General features: G+C 40.3%; 1 long non-coding RNA gene across 9 annotated transcripts in view; it reads right to left on the bottom strand.

The window, feature by feature from the left end:
- Nucleotides 1-6,542: 6,542 nt before the first annotated feature.
- The window catches only part of LOC133754291 (uncharacterized), a 37,581-nt gene continuing 18,792 nt past the window's right edge, over nucleotides 6,543-25,331 (bottom strand). For 5 of the 9 annotated variants that reach the window (XR_009865189.1, XR_009865182.1, XR_009865187.1 and 2 more), the window contains one exon: nucleotides 6,543-8,511. This is a non-coding gene — a long non-coding RNA (uncharacterized LOC133754291). Of the gene's footprint in view, nucleotides 8,512-18,293; nucleotides 18,454-20,232; nucleotides 20,300-25,331 lie in introns of all 9 variants that reach the window. The other 4 variants (XR_009865185.1, XR_009865184.1, XR_009865188.1 and 1 more) reach the window with 4 other exon arrangements.

The raw sequence follows: 25,331 nt of genomic DNA, 5'->3' as shown, positions 1-25,331 counted from the left end.
TGCACTTTTCTTTGAGTTTTTCATTGTGTACTTCTTAAGCAGAGAGAATTCTCTTACACGTTCAATTATTTCCTTCAGTAAACTTAATGCTGACATGTAACTTTCAGTTAATCTCTCATCCGTATTCTATTTTGGTCAATTTACCCACCAATGTCCTTTGTGGATTAAAAAAAAAAAAAAAAACTCCGTTACAGGATTTTGTCTAGGATCATGTACTTCATTTAGTTATATTTGGTCTCCTTTATTCTGGAACAGGTTTTCAGGGTTTCTTTTTGATGACATTACCATGTTTTTTTTTTTTTTAGAATGTATTCAAGGGACAGTTCTTACAATCCCTTCTCACAGGGAAAATTTTTGGTGCAGCTTATGTTGCTCAGACTTTAAAGGCTATTTTTAGATTTGTGAATTCTGGTGGACTTTAGAGGTATCAGGACCAGATTTATCATAAAGAAATTAGCAAACAACCAAAAACAATGTCAGAGATGCAAAACTATATAGAGGGAGAGACCTCTGTTAGTAATGGGAGAGTACATGAGAGGAGGCAGGCTTGAAGTATACCTCCTTTTGCAGAGACAAAGAAGCTGCAGATGTAGAAGACAGGCAAAGGAAGAACCTGCCATTACTTGTAAACTGATAACATATGTAAAGGAAATGAGCAGGTGCCTGTGGCCAAGGTGGATTCAATATACTCAGTGAGGCCTTAGGCAAACAATAGAAGAAAATAATATGAAATTTAATTTCAGCAGGTTATAACCTAGATGAGGATGTAAAAGTTATTACTGTAAACTGATTGGCTAAAATGGGGAAATATATGTGTACACTATTAACAAAATGACATCACTGTTTTGGCAAAGGGGACTCAATGAAAATTTTGGTGAGAAGAAAGTAGATGGGAAAGAGTTTACAAAACCTTACAAGAATGAAGTGATCATAGATATGATTCCAAACAAAAGACATTGCTAGCTTCAGTTGTGTCCATTAGAGGTTGTATGACACTATAGAGAAGACTGCTCCCTAAATCAGGATGGATTTGGAGGGGCCAGCACTGTGGCATAGTGGATAAAGCTGCTGCATCCAGTGCTGGCATCCAATATGGGCGCAGGTTCGAGTCCTCCCATATAGGCACCAGTTTAAGTTGTGGCTGTTCCACTTCCAAGCCAGCTCTTGGCTATGGCCTGGGAAGGCAATGGAAGATGGCCCAAGTCCTTGGGCCTCTGCTCATGTGGGAGATGGGGAAGAAGCTCCTGCTTCCTGGCTTCAGATTGGTGAAGCTCTGGCCATTGTGGCTATTTGGTGAGTGAAGACTTCTCTCTCTCTGTCTGCCTCTGTCTCTCTGTAACTCTCCACCTGTTAAATAAATAAATAAATAAATAAATAAAGTTTTTTTTAAAGAAATCAAGGCAGAACAAAAATGTATTGGGAAGGAGAGAAGGAATTTGGAAGAAGGATGGAGTAGCAGAGCAGGTTCTGTGGAGGGAACAAGATTTGACAGCATTCAGGAACAGAATAGCCTCAAAGGGATTCTAGGAGAAAGAATACTAAAAGATATTTAGATTGTTGTCATGGCCCTCATCTTCCTCTTTGTTAGGCTTTGTGCTCTTTGGTACATGCTGCTCTGTTCTTTAGTAATCATCTCTAGAAAACATGAATCCTTTTGAGGAAATAAGGGGGGAGGGTGCGCTGTTGCTGAGTCTATTTCTGATTCTGTAGAGTTAAAAACACATTGTATATATAGAAAGCTTTGTTTGAGAACAGAGTAGATGCTGCAACTTTGTCTTCTGTGATTTTCAATGATAATTTTATTTACTCTGTCTTTGATTTAGATGATATTTTATTTACTCTCTCTTTGGTTTAGATGATATATTAAGGTATACAATACATTTTGATATAGGAGGATATTTCAAAAGGTTTGTGCAAAATGAAACTAAAAAACAGTTTGGTGGGGCCGGTGCTGTGGTGCAGCAGGTAAAGCCACTGCCTGCAGTGCCAGCATTCCATATGGGTGCCTGTTTGAGTCCTTTCCACTCCACTTCTTATCCAGCTCTCTGCTAGGGACTGGGAAAACAGAAGATGGCACAAGTCCTTTTTTTTAAGATTTTTTAAAAAGATTTATTTGTTTATTTGAAAGTCAGAGTTACACAGATAGGGAAGGAGAGGCAGAGAGAGTGAGAGAAAGGCCTTCCATCCACTGGCTCACTCCCCAGTTGGCCACAACAGGCAGAGCTGCGCTGATCTGAAGCCAGGAGCCAGGTGCTTCTTCTGGGGCTCCCAGGTAGGTGCAAGGGCCCAAGGACTTGGGCCATCTTCTACTGCTTTCTCAGGCCACAGCAGAGAGCTGGATTAGAAGTGGAGCAGCCAAGACTTGAACTGGAGCCCATACAGGATGCTGGCATTGCAGACTATGGCTTTACCTGCTATGCCACAGTGCCAGCCCCAATAAATCTTTTTTAAAAAAGATATTTTTGTTCAAAAGTTTGAAATTCATAGTTTTTTCATCATATGCATTTCCATCAACTTTTTGAAGACTTGTCATACATAATGAAATCATTATTTCAAACACTCATGTTAGGTAACTAACATAGTCATAATCTGTTACTCCTTTGTAATTTGCTTTGTTTCATGATCATTCAAAAATCTGCTCTCTTAGCAAGTTTCCAGGACGCAATGCAATATTACTAACCATAACCATGGGTCTCATGATGTACATTAGTTCTCTAGACTACTTCATCCTCCATAACTACAACTTTGTATATGTTGACCTCTATCCTCTCCTCCTACCACACCCACCACTGGTAGCTATCATTCTATTTTCTGTTCTATGTATTCAACTTTTAAATTTTCAATATTATTAGACTTCCTATGTGAGATAACATAGTAGTTTTCTTTCTGTGTCATACTTATTTCCATTAGCATAATGTCCTGTGGTTGCATCGCTGTTGTTGCAAAAGGAAGGTTCTTCTTTTTAAAGATCTCTGTAACTCTAACTATGAAGGCACTTAAAAATTTTTGGAAAATGCAAATTATGAAGAAACTGCATGGATTTCATTTTGTGACAAACACTTATCTTTAATTCATTTTCTGTGAAATTTTCAAAATATGTCATGTGTGTTTATCTCCACTCTCAGAATTTCTTTATCCATCTTTTAGTTATTGGATTCTTAGGTTGCATATAAATCTTGGCTATTGTGAATAATGTTGCAATAAACATAGAGGTGCAGGTATCTTTATGAGGTGCTTAATTCATTTCCTTTGAGTAAAGTCTATTTTTTTTTTGACAGGCAAAGTGGACAGTGAGAGAGAGAGACAGGGAGAAAAGTCTTCCTTTACCGTTGGTTCACCATCCAATGGCCGCTGTGGCAGGCGCGCTGTGGCCAGGTTACTGCGCCGATCTGAAACCAGGAGCCAGGTGCTTCTCCTGGTCTCCCATGTGGGTGCAGGGCCCAAGCACTTGGGCCATCCTCCACTACATTCCCGGGCTACAGTAGAGAGCTGGACTGGAAGAGGGGCAACTGGAACAGAACCAGTACCCTGAGTGGGACTAGAACCCGGTGTGCTGACACTGCAGGTGGAGGATTAGCCTATTGAGCCACGGCACCAGCAGTAAAGCTTATTTTGTCTGATATAACTACATGTGTTCTCCTTTGGTTACTGGTTTCATGGAATATTTTTTTTACAACTTTTCACTTTCAGCCTAGGTGTGCCCTTAAAGCTACAGTGAGTCTCGGATATTACTATTTTATTCATTCAGCCACTCTGTTCTTATGGAAAAACTTAATCCACTTACATTTAAAATAATTATCAATACATAAGAATTTTCTATTGCCATTTGTTCATTGTTTTCTGTTTTGTGCTACTCTCTTCCTCTTTTTTGATCTCATAGTATTTTTTTTTAACTTTTATTTAATGAATATAAATTTCCAGTGTACAGCTTATGGATTACAATGGCTTCCCCCCCCATAACTTCCCTCCCACCCGCAACCCTCCCCTCTCCCGCTCCCTCTCCCCTTCCATTTGCATCAAGATTCATTTTCAATTCTCTTTATATACAGAAGATCAATTTAGTATAAAGATTTCAACAGTTTGCACCCACATAGAAACACAAAGTGAAACATACTGTTTGAGTACTAGTTATAGCATTAAATCACAATGTACAGCACATTAAGGACAGAGATCCCACATGAGGAGCAAGTGCACAGTGGCTCCTGTTGTTGACCCAACAAATTGACACTCTAGTTTATGGCGCCAGTAACCACCCTAGGCTGTCGTCATGAGTTGCCAAGGCTATGGAAGCCTTACAAGTTTGCCGACTCTGATCATATTTAGACAAGGTCATAAAAGACAGAGTGAGGATAGTAACCAATGATCCTAAGAGTGGCATTTACCAGGTTTGAACAATTATACAGCATTAAGTGGGGAAGAGGACCATCAGTACACACATGTTGGGAGTAGAGTCATTGGTGGTAGAGTAGAGGTTATGATTACAAAGGAATGAGGCCCAAGTGCACTAGACAGGGTCTAGAACAAAGGACAGAGTCATTATTAGAGGAGCTAAGAAAGGTGCTGTCTAAGCTACAAGTAATTTTTCTGATTGAGAGGCAAATAGAACCTGACAGAAGGGGCTTGATAATAATCTGGTGGGCTTTAGGCCTTGTAAGTTAAGAGGCCCAGACCTATCTATCTCTTCACATGGGGTATATCCTAAGGGAGGTGTGAACCTCCTAGGGGAAGGCACTCTGTTGACTTTCATTACTTGGCTGGCCTGGGAGGAGAGCTGGCCAGGTAAAGGCAGGGGGCATCTCTAACAAGAAATTTACAGTTCTGCCTGCAATGTTGCTGACCCTACTTGACCATACCCTCAGCTGCAGTGGTCACTTTGGAAGTTGGGCTGAGTGAAGGGCTTTTCAGCTTAGAGCCAATAAGATCTGTGGCTCTGACCTGGGCATCCTTCGACTCCAGGGCAGGTCCATTTCCAGTGATCCAACTCTTGGCAGAGCTGCCAGGGCTCTTCACAAGCTGACTTCTGCTGAAGCCCAGGCTTACCACTTTGAAAGCCACTGCAGTGGACTGGCCTGTTGGGTCTCCTTGAGGGCAGATCACTGTACAGATCAGCCATTAATAGGCCTGCCACCCATTGCTTCTGATGCCTAGCTTTCTTTTCCTCCTAGTTTGTGTTAAAGCAGACCAGAGGATGCAAGTCAAGGGAGTGCCCGTTTCCCGTCTCTAATCTTCGGTGGCCTGAACTACAAGTCTATAGTCACAGGCATGTTCTGTAGTAGTTTTTCTAAGGTAGACTATGCCCATGAGGAAAATTATATTCTCACTTTAAAACTTTCTTTCCCTTTGGTCTGAAAGGGAGGTTTTTTCTACTTACTGTATACTTCGCTGATGGCGAAGTGAATCTAGCTATGAGATTATTATTTGAGTTCTTATTTTGGCTATGCTATTGCAGAAAAATGTTAGCCATCTCTTTTATAAGGTCTAAAGATTAAATTGTGCATCCTACAGATTCCTTCATAATAGAATTAGTTTCCTACCTTGAAGAGAATAGAGAAATGAAAGAACAAGTTGGGCTTAGAATAGAGAAATGAGGGATCAAGTCCTAGATCGCTTGCTGACAATAGCAATATCACATGAATACTTAGCAAACCGTTTCAACCATTAGATAACAACTTAAGAAAACATTTACCAGAAGGTCCAATGCCTTCTATAAATTTTAAGAATCATGTATTTGAAAACACCTCTTAAATATCTAACATGGTGTAGTTTGTTTAGCCAGTAAACTTAAGCACAACCATCTAAAATGTTTTAGTTTCTTTCTACCAACAAGTCTAAAACATATGATACACAGATTCAGGTCCCACAAATTAAAATGTATATTTGATGGATTTTAGCAGCTTAAATTTATGGACAATCTTATCTATAAGCCATTTAAAATAAAACTCTTAATAAAATTTCCCCATGTGGACATACAATATGTACACACATATAATATAGCATAATAGACCAATATAGCAATTTTAATAATAGCTTTTAAAATCTTTAACTCTTTTTGTAGATTGCCAATTGATTTGAATTGCTTTTTCTTTTTAGTAACCTCACTTAACCATACTTTCTCTCAGTTGGTACTGTTAATACATTATTGGCTTCATCTGTTTACAGAGCCATCCCAAAGTACTGAATACAATAAAAGTGGCTGGAAAAAATCCATAGGAACCTATAGGAGGACAGCTAAACACAGAACCAACAACGCTTTAGTTTTATGAGCAGCAGATCATATATAACTGTGGATGACAAAAGACTTTAAGTCGCCATGTTTAAAATTATAAACTCATCAACCAACAAGAGGCACTTGCTTACTTCACAGTATTTTTGAAAGCACCTGTAGGATTTTACAAGTATTTAACCCTTTAAGCCTCTGGGGCTTTCTCATTAAGATAACTATCATGTCTAGTAACACAAGATCATTAGACTTTTTAATTCTCAAACATTTGTATTAATAGCATTTTCCATTATAGAAACTTAAAGTCTGGTACCATATCACATCTTGACAGTCCTTCTAATATACTCCAAATAGACTGATTAGTTGGTGTCTCTATAAGATGAGAGACATAGGTCCTTCGATTTTTTCAGTTGGGCCCAAACTGGAAAAACCAGAGTCCAGGATTTACTGGAAATTTTAGAGACCAGATTGTTTGAAACTTTGATTTTTTGAATGCCTGTCAAGAATGCCAAGAAGGCTCAAAATCCAAAATATCTGGTTGAAATAAGATTTCTTAAAATCATGACATAACATAGACCAAATTTGATCATTGTTACAAGGTGATTATTCAAATTTTTGAAAAAAGCACATATTTAAATAACCCATAGCTCTTAATAAAAATTCAGCTGTTTTTGAACAATTAGAATTTAACAGACATCAAGAGAACATAATAGATTACTTTAACACATTGCTTTAACAGAGCATCAGAGTTTAATTCTATGTCAAAGAGAAATGGAGCTTCCTGTGATCTTTTGCTGTGGATCTCATAGTATTTTAAATAAAAATTTCATCTGATTCAATCTTTTCTCCTTTCCCAGCTTACGAATAACATTTCTTCCAAAATAATTCAGTGCCTGCATTAGAGATTGTAATATGCACTCACAAGTCATCTAAGTCCATTTTTGAATAACTAAAATTTTACAGGTAGTTTAGATATCTTATGATAAAATCTTCCCAATTCCTCCCTCCTATTCTTTATCACATTGCTTTCATTCATTTCACTTTTGCATATACTGTAATTACCAGTTAGTCATCATATTCTTCCATTCAGAGAAATACCAGATGAGGCAGTAAGAAAGTTTGTCACTCATGGGCCTTCTATTAAGTGTAGTGTCCGAAAGGAGGTGGCAGCAAGTATCCCCTCTTGATTGTGATGGAAGCTTCATAGTGGGTGGGAGGTTTTGTTGACAACAATGACAGGGAAATTGATCTTGCTTATCCAACTTTCTCAGCTTTAGGTACTCTTCAATTGTCGCAGGATAATTCACTGAGCTATTGATTACACTTTCCTGCCTGAAGGAACTCCAAAAGGAAAGAATATAACTTTTCACGCTTGTCTTCTGAGGAGTTCTGGGTTCTTGGTCTCAGGAGCTATTAACAGTTTTCATGTTTCCGACCAAAACCAGCTTCAACACATCTTTTGTACAGTGCTATCCAAATTCTCATGTAGGAGTGGCATTCATCTAGGTGTTCCTAGGAAGAGAAGATGAGGTTGAAGAAGAAGAGGTAAGGGGTTGAAAGTTGGAGAGCTGCCTAACAGTACATTGTAAAGACAGGTTCTAAGTGGATGGGTCTGGTGTGGAAGTCATCCAGGAGGCAGTAGCGGTTCCTAAGGAATGAAATGATATTTGCTGAGATGACTAATGTTCAGGCTCCATTGTCTTGGGAGCTGCAACAAAACACTGCATTGGCCAACCATAGTATCTTTTTTGACATTGGATACTAAGCTAAGTATACAAAAGGTCCCAAGAGTCACTCATATTGGATATTTTCCCACCTGTTAAAATTGAGGCTTTGAGCCAGATTTCATATAGAGAAATTAAGTACTGTGTGCCATAGTTTAGTGTTGTGGAACAAATTTGTGATTTCTGTATAGTTTTCCATTTAATACTTAGAACATTATGAAAGGAGGAGGAGGGAGAACAGTATGAAATCATTAAGTTTAAGGTCACACCACGGCTCACTAGGCTAATCCTTCACCTGTGGTGCTGGTACTCCAGGTTCTAGTCCCGGTTGAGGCGTCAGATTCTGTCCCACTTGCTGCTTTTTCAGTCAGTCTCTGCTGTGGCCCGGGAAGGCAGTGAGGATAGCCCAAGTGCTGGGCCCTGCACCCGCATGGGAGACCTGTAGGAAGCACATGTCTCATGGCTTTGGACCGGCACAGCGCGCCGGTTGTAGTGGCCATTTGGGGGGGTGAACCAACAGAAGGAAGACATTTCTCTCTGTATCTCTCTTTCACTGTCTAAGTCTGCCTGTCAAAAAAGAAAAGAAAAAAAAAGAAATCATTAACATTATCCCCCTTTATAGAAAGAAAATTTTAGTGAGAAGGTAATATTTATGAATGGAAGAGGAAGCCAGGAATAGATTCCTCATATTGTGATAAAGAATTTGGATGTAAGTGACAGCAAATATAACTCAACAAAAAAGAGAAGCTGTTGACTTGGGTACCTGAAAAAGTCTGGAAATGAGAATGGCCTTGGGCAGCAGGGTTCATGCTGGCCTAATGATACCATAAGGATTCATTTTCTAGCATTTTTTGGCTATATTTAGGCTGGCTTCACTATGTCTTTGTGTCTGGCAGTTTCACAGTTATATTTTCAACTTTCAGCATAATTAAAAATGGGTTGTGTCTTGTATTAGTCCCTTCAAATGTGCGAACATGCACACATCTAACCAGTCACTGTTGCCCAAAACAGTCCAAATTTATCCTTAAAATAAGAGTATCAGGAAGAGACAATTCTACTTGCACATGATCTGAAACTGAGAATGGAGTTAGTTCCCCAAAGGGCAAAGACAGAATATTTACCAAAAGTAAGTGAATGCTGGGTGACAAAATGACAACAAAGCAGATTTTTACTATAGCATTCTCTCTCCTGCATCCCATGTGGTGCCGGTTCAAGTCCTGGCTGCTTTGCTTCCTATCTAGCTCTTTGCTGTGGTCTGGGAAAGCAGTAGAAGATGGTCCAAGTCCTGGGCCCTTGTGGCCACGTGGGAGACCCAGAAGAAGCTCCAGGCCCCTGGCTCAGATGAGCCCAGCTCTAGCTTGTGTGGCCATTTTGGGAGTGAACCAGCAGATGGATGACTTTTCTCCCTCCCTCTCCCTCTGCCTCTCTGTAACTCTGCCTTTCAAATAAATAAAAGCTTAAAAAAAAAAACCTTAATTTTGTAATCAATGTTTTATTGTGATGTGCATGTTCACATTCTGAGTCAAAATTTAAGCATTCCCAATAAAGTTGAATGCCTCATTTCAAAACCAAAATATCCCATTCCACATCAGGTTTATATTTACTTATTTGCACTTTTTATCTACATAGACTCTTGGTTTCCTTTTGATTCAATATAACCTATTGCTGTCAATATTTATTGTGATGTGACAGATCTAACTACTTACTTCAATCTGACTTCTGTACTTAATATATTACTATCATGTGTCATTATATGACCATAAAAAGATGTTTCATTGATTTTCTTCTTGCCTTTTTTTGTTTTGGTGATTTCTTTCATTTTTATTTATTTACTTGCTTTTTCTTTGATACTCTTTTGAAAAATTGCTTAAGGTAGAATGCTAAGGTTCCTGGTTTGAGAACTTTCTGATATAGACACATAGAGCTAGAAATTAATCTCCACTGCTATAACTGTATCTCATAAATTTCACGGTTTTGTGTTTGCTTTTCATTCCACTCAAAATACCTCCCAATTTTCCTTTTGAGTTCCTCATTAATTCTAAGATTACACTTAATTTCTAGATATTTATGTATTTTCATATTTTTGGTATTGATTATAATACTTTTTTATTGTAGGATATACTTTATATAATTCAAAATTTTAACATTTTTGTGATTTTTTTTCTTAATTTTGGCCATGCAGTTGTACCTTCTTCTACTGATTTGTAAAGTATACTACAGATGTTAATTATGCCAGATAGTTTGCTACTGTGTTCAACCTTCTATGTCCTTACTGCCCCTTCTTGAAATGAAAAACTATGAAGTGATTCTCATTTTTGTATGTAACATTGTTTTTCTAAAGTTTAATTTCTGTATAATTAATATAGATGGTTAACAGAGATAATCTAGCTTTTTTATTTCTGCTCCTAAGACAGGATAATTTTAATTAGGAATCCTTCAAGTTCACTAATTTTTTTTCTTTTACTTGCACAAATGTGCAATTAAACCTCTCTAGTGAGTTTTTATTTCAGTTGTTTATTCCAGCTTCAAAATTTCTATGTGGTTCTTTTTCATAACTTCTTTTTATTGATATTCTTTATTTGTCGATATCAGTTTCCTGATTTCCATTAATTCTTTGTTTTTTTTTTCATCTGTTTGAACATATTTCTAACAATTGACTTATTTTCTTCTAGTAATTCCAGTATCTGAACCTCCTAGGGAGAATCTGTTAATTTCTTATTTGTTATGAATTAATCATACTGTCTTGTCTCTTGGCGTATCTTGTATTTCTTTCACTTGAATAGTGGATATGTTGAGGTAACTTTGGAAATCAGATTCCTCAAGTTTCTCTAGGATTAGTTGTTGTTATGACTGTGAGTTGTAGGTGTGGTTTCTTTAGTGAATTTTTCAAACTATTTTAAAATAGCTGTTCTGAGACCTTCAAAACTAGCATTGTGCTGGGGTGTGGAAAGGGACAAGGGTAAGCTAGCATGTCCTAATGCTCTGTGTAGTACTTCAGTACTTTAGCTCCTGGTTATGTGTTTGCTTGGTGGCTGTATATCTTTGCTAGCTTCCAGAGGGCCAATGTGTTTTGATCTGATGGATTTTCCATATTTCTGGGGAGGGATAACTCCCTAGAATTCTCATTGGCCATTTTGCTGCCAGCTCTTCCCTGTGCCCAGATTTTTTTGATTACAATGATTTATGTTTTTCTATAATTTTATTTTAAATGTATTGCTTTATATGTTTTTAAAGATTTTATCTATTTATTTGAGAAGTAGAGTTGCAGACAGTAAGAGGGAGAGACGGAGAGAAAGGTCTTCCCTCCATTGGTTCATCCCCAAATGGCTGCAATGGCCAGAGCTGTGCCAATAGGAAGCCAGGAATCAGGTGCTTCTTCCTGGTCTCCCACATGGCTGCAGGGGCCCATAAAACTTGGGCCATCCTCCACTGCCTTCCCAGGCCACAGCAGAGAGCTGGATTGGAAGAGGAGCAGCTGGGATTAGAACTGGTGCCCATATGGGTTGCCAGTGCCACAGACGGAGGATTAACCTACTGCACCACAGCACCTGCCCCTGCCTTATATTTAAAATAAGTTTTCAGGAGCCAGAACTGTGGCAAAGTGGACTGACTGTCAAATGCTGTCTGGCATCCTATTCTGGAGCAATGATTTGAGTCCCAGTGGCTTTGCTTTTTAGGCAGCTCCCTGTGAATGTGCCTGGGATGGCAGGAGAGTATGGCCCAAGTGCTTTTCCTCCTGCTACCCAAGTAGGAAGCTGGATGGAGTTTTGAGTGCCTGGCTTTGTCCAGGACTAGCCTTGGCCATTGTGGCCATCCGGAGAGTGAACCAGTGGATTGAAGATTGCTCCCTTTCTGTCACTTGACCTTTCAAAAATAAATAAATAAATAAATAAATAATAAGTTGTGTTTCTCATAGGCAGCATATAATTGCCTTTTAACTGAATCTGACAGTTTCAAGGTGTTCAGACCATGTGATAGGCACATTAAGGGCTTCTGAAAGATGTCCAATCCTAATTTCTGGAACCTGTGATTCTGTTGCTTTACACTGCTTAAGTAAATTAAATTTCCAGGTGGGATTCAGGTGGTTTATCAGATAACCTTAAAATATGGGAGATTTTATGGCATTGTGGTATAGTCGGTAAAGCTGCAGCAGCTTGCAATGCTGACATTTCATATGGGCGCTCATGCAAGTCTCTGATGCAGCTCCCTGCTAATAGCCTGGGAAAATCAGTACAAGATGGTCCAAGTGTTTGGGGCCTTGCCACCCCCTTTGGAGACCAGAAAGAACCTCCTGGCTCCTGGCTTGGGCCTGACTGCACACTGGCTGTTGCAGCCATCTGGAGAGTGAGCCTGCCAGTGGAAGATCTCTCTCTCTCTCTCTCTCTCTCTCTCTCTCTCTCTCTCTCTCTCTCCCTCTTAATAAAATCAATGCAGTGATTGGCCTTGTATTAAATATTTGCTAATTCCTGAAACAAAAAAAAAATGTTGACATGGGGATAGAGATGCTTGATTTTCCAGATTAGGTTCTAATTTGTTTCTGTGATAAGAAGGGCACTGGATTGAGTGCTCCTCAAGAAAAAATGAAGTGGATGTTCAAAGTTCAGATTTATTGCATGGAAAAAATATGCTTAACAGATAAATACTAAAGTTCTGTTTGTCTTTTCTCCTGAGATAAAATATCAGTTACTTTAGGACAGTTTTTTTTAAAAAGATTTATTTATTTATTTGAAAGTCAAAGTTACACAGAGAGAGGAGAGGCAGAGGTGGGTGGGAGGGGTCTTTCATCTGCAGGTTCAACCCCCAATTGGCTGCAATGGCCAGAGCTATGTGGATCCAAGCCAGGAGAAGAAAGAAAATGGACAAGTAACCCAATAAATAAGAATACAACTTGCCGGTGTGGTGGCTCACTAGGCTAAACCTCCGCCTGCAGTGCCAGTACTCCCGGTTCTAGTCCAGGTTGGGGTGCCAGATTATGTCCCAGTAGCTCCTCTTCCAGTCCAGCTCTCTGCTGTAGCCTGGGAGGGCAGTAGAGGATGGCCCAAATGCTTGGGCCCTGCACCTGCATGGGAGACCAGGAGGAAGCACCTGGCTCCTGGCTTTGGATTGGCACAGCACACAGGCCATAGCAGCCATTTTGCTGGTGAACCAATGGAAAGAAGACCTTTCTCTCTGTCTCTCTAACTGTGCCTGTCAAAAAAAAAAAAAAAAAAAAAGAATGCAACTAGCCTATATAAATCATAAGAAACAAACAATTAAATGAGATTTTTAAAAAAGATTCATTAATTTATTTGAAAATCAGAGTTAGAGAGAGAGAGAGAGAGGTCTTCCATCTGCTGGTTCACTCTTCAGTTGGCCGCAGCGGCTCGAACTGTGCCAATCCGAAGCCAGGAGCCAGGAGCTTCTTCCAAGTCTCCCACATGGGTGCAGGGGCCCAAGGACTTGGGCCATCTTCTACTGCTTTCCCAGCCCATAGCAGAGAGCTGTACTGGAAGAGAAGCAGCCGGGTCTTGAACCAGCGCCAATATGGGATGCTGGCGCTTCAGGCTAGGGCATTAACCCACTGCGCCAAAACACCGGCCTCTAAATGAGATATTTTAATAGTGTAGTGCATGGCATTCGTGGTGCTAATTATAACAGGTACTAAGGACAGGCCTCCTAAACAAAGTGATTTAGACCTGAAGATTTGGGAAAGGAGATATCCAACGTATAAGGGAACTACAATCCAAAGGCCCTGAAATGAAATGAAATATATCAAAGGACAGGGAAAGAGGCATGCCTGGCCAAAGTGCAGAGATTACAGTAAGAGTATCAGGAGGGAAGACTGGGGGAAGTTTTTAGACTGAGATTTGGATGTGTTTTTTATTATAACTTTCTAATATTTAGAAGTCACTAGAGTGCTTTGAGTTGGGAAGTGACATAATATACTCCCTTATACTTTCTCACATGCCTAACCTTCTTCAGCTTTTCTATAGGGTTTCTGAGTCATTATTTCAGATAGTATGTTCTCTGAAGAGTTCTGTCCAAGTAAACTCATTCTGTGACATGGTAGTAGTAGTATCTTTTTTAAAATCATTGCCTAATATTCTCAACATTTTTGGTCTCATATCACATGATATGTGATAATATAATTATCAAATGAAGTAAGATTGAGTTGGTTTAGCTGTCAGTGCTTGCATAATGACTGCTTATGGGTTACATACATTCAGCTCATAGACATATTTTATTTAGTCCATTTGGAAATGTACATATTGGGGAATTTAAGGTAACTTGAGAGTAACATGATGAACACTTTCTCTGTATATCCAAAGGCTCATATTTTGAAAATAATATCAGAGAAATAAGTTACAACAATAGGGGTAAAGGAAAGCTAAAAGAAAAGGAATCTGGGGATACAGGGTCTGTGAAGTTAAAGCTGGAATCCTGTAGATTACTATTCAGCATACATGGCATGCATTGTTGAGAACTCTGTCATTTTATATAGGGCTGATGGAATCAGAGAAGCATCATACAAGGGTCCTCCAAAAAGTTCATGGACAATGGAATTAAAAGATAAATTTATTTTTGTAGAAAACTATTTGAAGTCTATGCAATTTTTTATACTATACATTTTCCACGAACATTTTGAAGTGCTCTCATATAATCATACAAAAAATTCTGATTTATGGGTTCAAATCCCCATTCTAATTGTTTTGGATAAGTTTATTTTTCTATGGTTCAATTTTCTTCTCTGCAAAATAAGATAATAAATACTTTGTTGATAGGGCTGCCATGAGGATCAAGTGATTAATAAATACAAAGCACTGAGAAAAATGTTACTTAGTATTACTCAGTAAGCTTTATTAGTACCATTAGTCTCATTTTACAGGCAACAAAATCATTATACTCAAACAACTTAGTGACATTGCTGAAGTTACCCAGTAAGTTAATGAAAGAGTCAGATCCTGAAATCTAGATCTTTTAAGAAGGTCTCCTGGGGCCAGTGCTGTGGTGCAGCAGGTTAAAGCCCCAGCCTGCAGCGCTGGCATCACATGTGGGCACTGGTTTGGGTACTGGATGCTCCACTTAGAATCCAGCTCTCTGCTGTGGCCTGGGAAAGCAATGGAGGATGGCCCAGGTTCTTGGGCCCCGTGCCTGTGTAGGGGACCCAGAGGAGGCCCCTGGCTCCTGGCTTCAGATCAGCTCAGCTCTGGCCATTGTGGTCATCTGGGAGGTAAAACAGCGATTGGAAGACCTCTCTATCTCTGGCTCTGCCTCTCTTTGTAATTTTGTTTTTCAAATAAATAAGCTAATTTTTTTTTTCTTAAGACACTCTCCTGGCCATAAGCATTTTGAGAGTAATTTGAATAATTTGGAATGAGCATCAAAAATGGCCAGTTCTACTCTTGTTTAATTCAACATTTAATCTAAATCAATAGTTGATAACTTTTCTTGGAAAGAAAAAGTATTAATTTGGATGGTAAATTAGTTTAAATGGTAACCCATAATTTACTCTTAACATATTATTAATTGTCTGTAATACTTAAAAACTAAAAAGGAAACATTTACTATAAAAATGTATCATAAATTCAGGATTTTTTGTTCTCAATACTCGTTAAAAGTCTTACAAATAATTGAGGACCATAAGAGCTTATGATTTTTGTATGCCTATTATTATTAAACATACAGAAATTAAAAGTGACAAACATAAAATGTATGAATTTGTTTAAACTACAGCTATTAAATGCTACCATAAATAACACTTTTAATGAAAATAGCTATTTTCTAAAACATATTTAATGAGGAAAGTACTATTATTTTATATTTTTGAAAATCTCTAATGCCTGGCACAAAGAAAGATTGCTTGATTCTCTTACCTGCTTCTGTATTCAGCCTGTTGTAAAATCAGTCTGGAAAAGTCCCGTACATATACATCTTATTTTTCATATAATTTTTTTTACATATTTATATAAGGGGGAGAGAGGGCAGGAGAGAGAGACAGAGAAGGAGAAAGCACTCCCAATTGCTGGTTCACACCCCAAGTGCCCTCAATAGCTAGGGCTGGGCTGGGATGCTGGGCGCCAAATTTGCTGTGGTTTCGTTCTGAGAGGAGCGTGGTGGGGGCAAGAGGCACTGAGTCACCACAGAGACCCTGGGAGTTGGGTGAAAGTGGGCCAGAGGCGAGCAGCCTGCAGATTCATTTATTTCAGTTGCTACAGGGCTTAGATAGCCAAGACAGTCAATCTGGTCAAGGGGCAGTTTATGCCCTAACCAATCACAGCCTGTTGCCAGGCAGGCTCCTTTGCCAGTTGGGTTTCAAAGCCATTCCTGAGTAACTGACGCTCGCTTGCCAGAGGCCATCTTGATATGGCCTTCTCATTCCACCACAGCTGAGAGCTGGGAATGCAATCCATGTGGGTAGCAGGGACCCAATTATTTGGACTGTCACTACTACCTCTCAGCACCTGCATTATCAGAAAGCTGAAGTCAGGTACTCCAATTGTAAGGGTCGCAGAACGTCTACCGCCAAGGAACGACTCCAAGAGACACTCTCATGCAATCAGCAAAGGGTTTATTTTCTGCAGCATGCTGGGGCTGTCTGAACACTCAGGAACAGAGCAGCCCCGAGTGAAAGAAGGCTAGGGTTTTTATACAGTGCATCAAATGAACGGGAGGGGGTGAGTTCAAAGATCACTAAGTTACAGGAACTTATTGTAGCTCTTTCCAGACTCCTGCAAGCATTATTGCGTGAGACAGTTACACAAAGCAGTTTTACAAGGCCATCTCTCAAGCGGATGGGGAGAGTATCACAGGCAAATGGAGACACATGTTTCAACAGAGATAATTCGGTTCCTTATCACCGTGGCTACATTTGGATTTTTGGAGTTTCAGTTTTATGGCTTTACTTTTAAGCTTTTAACCCTTCACAATTTAGGATACAAGCATCTTAACTACCTGCTTCATGAAAGTAGTTTTCACTAAAACAAAACAAAACAAAAACAAAAACAAGCAAACAAAAAAACAAAAGAACCCTTGATAGTGTCAGAGTCCACTAGGGGTTCCCAGAACATGCTTTGCGAACCATTGATGGGGCTGGCATCATTGTATGGCAGATAAATATGCCACAGCATACCATAAGAGTGCTGATCCAGTTCGGTGCTCTTGCACCTGGGAAAGCAGTGGGAGAAGGCCTAAGTACTGTCACCTTCTCTTATGGAGTCCCAGGCTCTTGGCTTCAGTCTGGCCCAGCCCCAGCTGTTGTGGCTGTTTGGGGAGGGAACCAACAGATGGAAAGTCTCTCTCTCTCTCCCTCTCCCCCCTTTTACTCTTTCTTCTCTTTTCTCCCTCCTACCCTCCCTCCCTCTGTGTAAATATTAAAAAAAAAAGTGAGGACCATCGATGTAGATAAAAATGGATTTGAGATGAATGATATAAATCCTACCCAGTTTTCAAAATTAACTTTAGAGATGAAAAGTCAATGTCAAAAGGGACCAGTTGTGGCCTTTGTGTAACATTAGTGACTCCAGGGACAGGTGTTGTGACTCACTGGATTAAGCCATCACTTGGAATGCCCTCATCCCATATTGGAGTGCCTAGTTTGAGTCCCAACTTCTCTGAGCTTCCGATCCATGTTCTTTCCAATGTACTTGGGAGATAGTAGATGAATGCTCAACTATTTGGTCTTCTGCCACCCACATGGGAGAACCAGATAGAGTACTGGATCCTGGTTTTGGTTTTGTCTATCTCTGGCTATTGTGGACATTTGGGGGTAAATCAGCGTATGGAAGATACGTCTCTGTGTCTCTCCCTCTGTGTTTCACTCTGCCTTTCAAAATTAATTAATTAATTAACTTTAAAAAAGATTAGTGACTCCAGTTAAACATTACAAGTGATATGCACAGCTACCCCCATTTCTTTGACTAAATAGTAAATAGCACTCCTACATTTGTGTGTCCAGAAGAGGTGAAGTGAAATAGAAATGGTTCTCAGTTGCTCAGAAGACAATGAGTGTGCTCTGATTTCACAGGAAAATGAGAAATATTCTTTTTTTAAACTTTTATTTAATAAATATAAATTTCCAAAGTACAACTTTTGAAGTATAGCGGCTACCCCCCATAACCTCCCTCCCACCCACAACCATCCCATCTCCTACTCCCTCTCCCTTCCCATTCTTCATCACAATTTATTTTCAATTATCTTTATATACAGAAGCTCAACTTAGTATACACTAAGTAAAGATTTCAATAGACTGCACCCACAAAGACACACAAAGTATAGAGTACTGTTTGAGTAAAAGTTTTACCATTAATTCGCACAGTACAACACATTAAGAACAGAGGTCCCACTTGTGAAACAGGTGCACATGCGCTCACCTGTCTTCCTTCTTGTCTCCAAACTCCTTGGCATTCCTGAGTATTATATCAGTTTCCTTTGTGATGAGAGCTGGCTAATTCCAGTGGTTCCTTTTTTAAGTTGATAGGTACAGATGAGGCATTTGAAGGGTATTTTTTACTTAATAATTGAACGAATAACCTGTGAAGAATTTAATTCTATTCTTCATGTCCATTAGATTTATTCAGTTCTGAAGACCAGCTATTATTGATTTAGAGAAGAAAGTTGTTTATAATCAACTCAGCAAAGTACTGAGAATTTAGGCTGGTACATAGGAAAAAAACCTTGAATGAATCATTTTTTGTGATATGGTTCATTCTGATGATATCCGAGTATTTGTAGAATCTTCAACAGGCCAAATATTTCATTTCTTCATCAGAGGTGTGAAGTCCCACATACTATGTTAGTGCTATCAGTAAGTCATTTTATTTATTCACTCAAAATTTGCTGACTTACTCTCATACCATATGTGATAGTAGATATTGGTAAACTGCAGGTGAATGCTAATAATTCATATTTTTTAGTTCAGGGAATACTTTTAAATTATGTAAGAATATGTGAACTTGGCCAGCACTGCGGCTCAATAGGCTAATCCTCCACCTGCAGCACAGGCACACCAGGTCCTAGTCCCGGTTGGGGTGCCAGTCCTGTCCCGGTTGCTCTTCTCCCAGTCCACCTCTCTGCTGTGGCCCAGGAAGGCAGTGGAGGATGGCCCAAGTCCTTGGGCCCTGCACCCGCATGGGAGATCAGGAGGAAGCACCTGGCTCCTGGCTTCGGACCAGCGCTGTGCACTGGTCGCAGTGCGCTGGCCATAGCGGCCACTGGGGGGTGAACCAATGAAAAAGGAAGACCTTTCTCTCTGTCTCTCTCACTGTCCACTCTGCCTGTCAAAAAAAAAAAAAAATGTGAACTACATCTAAAAACCTATTTTTTGACACAATGATTATAATCAAGAAGGGACTAATTCTAACTAACCTGAATGATTTTTGAGTATTTCTCCATGGAATTAAGTCCTGTAGAAGGTGTAGGGATCAGGAAAATGAGGAAAGCATATTCTTATCAAAGAGAACAAAACTGTGTATGGACCTGGAGTTGGGAAAAGACCCGAGGTATGCAGGGGATGTCAAGTCCCATGAAAGTGGAATACAGGGTGTGTATGAATGGAGGCTAGAGCAAGGCTGGAAAACACTGTGGTCAGATAGGACTGACCTCAGGTGCTGAAAAGGGGGGTTTATACTTTATCTCATAAATCACAGGGAATCATCAGTGGTCTGTTTTTTTTTTTTTTTTTTTTTTTTTGGACAGGCAGAATTAGACAGTGAGAGAGAGAGAGACAGAGAGAAAGATCTTCCTTCCATTGGTTCACCCCCAAATGGCTGCCATGGCTGGTACGCTGCACTGATCCAGAGCCAGGAGCTTCCTTCTGGTCTCCCATGGGGTGCAGGGCCCAAACACCCGGGCCATCCTCCACTGCCTTCCTGGACCACAGCAGAGAGCTGGACTGGAAGAGGAGCAACTGTGACAGAACCAGCACCCCAACCGGGAATAGAACCTGGGGTACCAGTGCTGAAGCCGAAGGATTAGCCTAGTGAGCAGCAGTGCCAGCCTCAATGTCCTATTTAAAAGATCACTGATTTAATATAAAAGTCAAATCATTTTCAATATTAATATCACAAAAATTCAAAAGACAGAGGTCACTACTACTAAGAAATCCATACATTTCATCTTCACGGGAGAAAAACTCTCTTCCTCTGAAGATAAAACAGCAGAGCCTCTAACTACCCTTGTTACCAACAGCCAGCATCATCTGTTACTGCCTCCACTAAATGAAAAGCAGGTGTTCCACCAACCATTTTCTACTCTACTTTCATTTGCCAGTGTGGATAATCCAATCAAGTCCCTACTTACAAGTTTACTGACCTCATAAAAACAGAATCCTTGTTACAGTGTGAACAGTTTTTGGCTTCCCACAGTCATGTGTTAACACCTGGAAGATGAATGTCAGTGAGTTAAGTGTAGAGACAACATAATTACAGCACCTGTGACATGGTCCAAGGGGAAAGTCACTGAAGGTTTCTCATGAGAGGACTGGCTTTGTAAGCAGTGTGCTCCCTGTGATTCTTTTTTTTTTCAGAGGTGGAGTTACAGACAGAGAGAGAGAGGGAGAGGGGTCTTCCATCCACTGGTTCTCTCCCCAAATGGCCACAATGGCCGGAGATTCACTGATCCAAAGCCAGGAGCCAGGAGCTTCTTCCAGGTCTCCCATGTGGGTGCAGGAGCCCCACACCTTTGCCCTGCCCCTTTCTGTGAGCTCACGCCCCTGCCTGACCTCACCTGTATGCCCACCTGCCAATCAGACTACGTAACCACTCCCCCTATGAAGTGAATAAAAGCCTGGAGCACGGTGGGCCCCTTTCTTGCTGTCCACTGCCTCTGCCTTCCTGCCTGGGTGCTCTGCTCCACATTGTTCCTGGCCTGCTCTCTGCCTGGTCTGGACCCAGCCTGTGCTTCTAGACTTCCTTCTCCCCTGATTAGAGCCCTCACTTTCCTGTGCATTTCTCCCACTGAATCAGGATGAAACACTTTCTGGCTTCTTTCAGCTGATATTCAGAGTTCTTATCTGAATAGATAGCAAGAACTCTCAAAATATTAAAAATGAATAATAAGGCTGGGTGATATCAGGCCTAACTCTGATCAACAATTAGAGTAAATATTCAAATTAAAAGGCAGAGACTGTCAAACTGGAATTTTCTTTTTCAAAACAAAAAAGAAAAGATCCAACGAAGCGCTGTTTAAAGATGGTCTTTGGACTCAAAAATACAGAAAAGACTGCAAATGAAAGAGGAAAGAGGAGGAGACAGAGGAAGAAGGAAAGAGGTGGTGAACTGTGATGACTGGAAAAGCTGTTATACAGACAATAAGGTAAGAAAGCTGAGGATACATGGTAGGCCTGGAATAGCTCAGGGTTCTGGCCTTTCATACCCTCAGAAAAGAGAGATGGAAAAGGGAGACAGAGCAGACTTCTACAGAGACAGTTCACTTTATTGAAGCAAACAGGGGCAATGGTCTGTTCTTGCGAAGAGACTTGGTGGGTTTTATCTGCTCTGGTTGCCAAGGGAACTTGGCACCAGGGGCTTTCCAGAAGCCTTGTAGGCCTTTTGCTTATCTAGTTTTGCAAGCAGTTTTGCAGGGGCTAGACAGAGAGAGACCACGGTGGGGGTGGGAAGGTGACATTCTTGTGATCAGTTTCATCCTTTAATACTAGTATCAGACAAAATAAATTTCAAAATAAAGCAAATCGCCAGAAATAAGAAGGAACTTACCCTAGTGATAAAAGGGTAATAAAACATAAAAATCATAAATATAAATGCCTTTTAATATCTTCATAAGACACCTCTCACAGCTGTATCTAAAACTGGGACAGTTCCCAGGACAAAAACTTCTCCTTCCTCACTCTGTATCTCCTCCCAGATAAATGCATTACACTCCCAACCTATGGGCTCATATCCAGACCTCCCTTCAGAACTATGTACTTGGCTTCCCACTGTTCTCTCCTGGCTTCTTTAGAAGGCATAGTTAATATCAGCATTAATTATAACACTGCAGGCCAGCACCGTGGCTTAACAGGCTAATCCTCCGCCTTGCGGCGCTGGCACACCGGGTTCTAGTCCCAGTTGGGGCACCGGATTCTATCCCGGTTGCCCCTCTTCCAGGCCAGCTCTCTGCTATGGCAGAGACAGTGGAGGATAGCCAAGTGCTTAGGCCCTGCACCCCATGGGAGACCAGAAGAAGCACCTGGCTCCTGGCTTTGAATCAGTGCGATGCGCCGGCTGCAGCAGCCATTGGAGGGTGAACCAACAGCAAAAAGGAAGACCTTTCTCTCTGTCTGTCTCTCACTATCCACTCTGCCTGTCCAAAAAAAAAATTATAACACTGCATTATTGGATCTCTGACATGTACAGACAGAATACACACAGCATTAATAACATAACATAAAGGAGTGAGAAGGAAAGAAAGCTGTACTGGAAGAAAATTTTCATAGTTTATTGGAATTAGATAGGCTGAAATACACTGCAATATGATGCATATTTTAATCCCTAAGAACTAAAATTTTCAAGTTTAAAAAAATCAACACATAACACAAAAGAAGGAACAAAGGATGAGAATTTTGAAGACCTAAAAAAAATTTAGAAAACAAATATCAAAAATGGCAGACATAAATCCAATCATATCAATAAGTACCTTAAATTGAAAGCACCAAACATTCAAACTAGATAAAAAGCAAGATGTAATAATATGTTATCTTCAATAAACACACTTTGGATGCAAAGTACAAACAGGTTCAAAGTAAAATGGAGAAAGTGTAACATGCAAAGAGGAATCCAGAGGCAGCTGGACTGGCTATGTTTTTATCTGGCAAAACAGCCTTTAAGTCTAGAAATACTACTGGAGACAAAGACAGAGATTGCATCACAATGAAAGAGTCAAAGCAGCTGGAGATGAAAGATCTACATAGGCAACAGCAGAGTCTAACAGAAGGGATGGGCCCAAAACTGCCAAAGGTAAAAAGAGTTCACCAGTAATAGGTAGAGAATGCAATACCAGCTCATAAGAACTCATAGAGCACCCAGACAGAAAATGAACAGGGTATAGAGGAACAGCAGCATCAACCAACTTGACCTGACATTTACAGAGTACAGGGAGGCTGGCACTGTAGTGTAATGGGTAAAGCCATCACCTGCAGTGCCAGTATCCCATATGGCCCTCAGTTCGATCCTGGTTCCTCCAATTTCCATCCAGCTCTTTGCCATGGCTTGGGAAAGCAGTAAAGATGGCCCCTGAACTGCATGGGAGACCTGGAAGAAGCTCCTGGCTCTTAGCTCCTGGCTTCAGGTCAGCCCAGCTCCTGCCATTGTGGCCATTTGGGGAGTGAACTAGCAAATGGAAGATCCTCTCTCTCTCTCTCTAATTCTGACTTTCAAATAAATATATAAATCTTTAAAAAAAGAAAGAAAATTGGAAAATCCTGAAATACTAGGAAATTAAACAACACACTTCTAAATAATCCATGAGTCCAAAAGAAACCACAAACTTAAACATATTTTGAACAGATTCAAACAAAAACACATCATATCACTTAGAGAATGCACTCAAATCACTGTTGACAAAAGAAAAGTCTCAGAACCAATAACCTAAGATCAATAAGACAGAAAAGCAGGGAAAATCAATAAACCAGACATTGGTTCTTTCACATAATACTGACATTTGGCTATACCAGGGTTTCTCAGCCTCAGCTTCGTTGACATTTTAACCAGATAATCCTTTCTTGCCGGGGGAGCAGAGAGGCGTGCAATACACTATACAATGTTTAACAGCATCTCTGATCTCTATCCAACAGCTTCCAGTTGCAACACCCCCAAAAAAGCATTTTATGAACAAAATGGTCTCCAAACATTGTTAATGTCCCCTGGGGGGAAAAATGGAACAAAATTAACCCTGGTGATTCAGAACAAGCAAAAAAGGGAGAAGAATCAAACTACCACAATCAGGGATGAAGAGGGGACAGCCCTTCCCATTCTGTAGAAATTGATAATAAGAAAATGTTGCCAACAAATTAAAATTGGAACATTTGCATGAAATAATTAAATGTTTTTAGCAAAAAATAAGGACAAATTACAGGAGGTATTGTGCATACTGCAAATAAGTAATCCAATATTAAAGACAGAAAATGTAATGAATCCAAGAAACACTAAGAGCAAACTGCGGAAATTTTGTTTGAATTGTTTGAATAAGGTGCACTGCAGGAGTTGGTTTGCTCTTTTTTTTTTTTTTTTTTTTTCTGACAGGTAGAGTGGACAGTGAGAGACAGAGAGAGAGAGAAAGGTCTTCCTTTTCTGTTGGTTCACCCCCCAATGGCTGTTGTAGCCGGCGCACTGCGCTGATCCGAAGCTAGGAGCCAGGTGCTTCTCCTGGTCTCCCAAGCAGGTGCAGGGCCCAAGCACTTGGGCCATCCTGCATTGCACTCCCGGACCACAGCAGAGAGCTGGACTGGAAGAGGAGCAACTGGGACAGAATCCTGTGCCCCGACTGGGACTAGAACCCAGGGTGCCAGTGCCGCAGGCAGAGGATTAGCCTATTGAGCTAAGGCGCCAGCCGTTTTGCTCTTTTAATCATTTAAATACACATGTGTGCCTGCTGTAACAATTCTAACAGTATACAACATCTAAAGTCAAAGCAAGAGTTCACACTTCATCCTTTCCATATCTAGTCCGCTGATGCAATATTGCCAACAAGGTGTAAGGTAGCTTTCCTGTATGTGTGTGGGCACAGCCTGTTCCTGCAAACATCACATATAATTGCTGATTCTGTACAAAAACAAGACTATACCTACAGAGTTACATGAACCAAATGGACTTGCTTTTTATTCAATATATTACTCATAGGACTCCAGGACAATTCATATACTTCCACCAATGAACCATTATATTCCACATGATAATTATTTTTCAGTGTCCATTAATGAAGTCTATAGGAACACAGCCATATCTATCCATTTATGGTCATTTATGGCTGTTTCTGTGCTACAGGGCAGAGTGCAGTAAATGTGACAAAGGCTATATGGCCCACAAAACCCAACACATATGCTATCTGGCCCCTCATTGAGTAAGCTTGGCATTCTCTGCTTTAGAGCAGTGGCTTTCAATTTTGGAGTCACCTGGAAAGCATTAACAATGATGATTAAATTGGTTGTGGGTGAGCCTGGGTGCTAGGATTACAAGACACACAGTATTTTATTTATTATTGATAACACTTGCATAATATGGCTATCAAGGTCTAGTTTGACTGTATTAATTTTTTTTTTTTTTTTGGACAGGCAGAGTGGATAGTGAGAGAGAGAGAGACAGAGAGAAAGGTCTTCCTTTTTGCCGTTGGTTTACCCTCCAATGGCCGCTGTGGCCTGCGCATCGTGCTGATCCAAAGCCAGGAGAGGAGCCAGGTGCTTCTCCTGGTCTCCCATG

Source organism: Lepus europaeus, assembly GCF_033115175.1.
Source record: "Lepus europaeus isolate LE1 chromosome 12 unlocalized genomic scaffold, mLepTim1.pri SUPER_12_unloc_2, whole genome shotgun sequence".
NCBI lineage: Eukaryota > Metazoa > Chordata > Mammalia > Lagomorpha > Leporidae > Lepus > Lepus europaeus.
The sequence above is the reverse complement of the archived record's forward strand: the minus strand, read 5'-3'. Positions and strand labels throughout refer to the sequence as shown.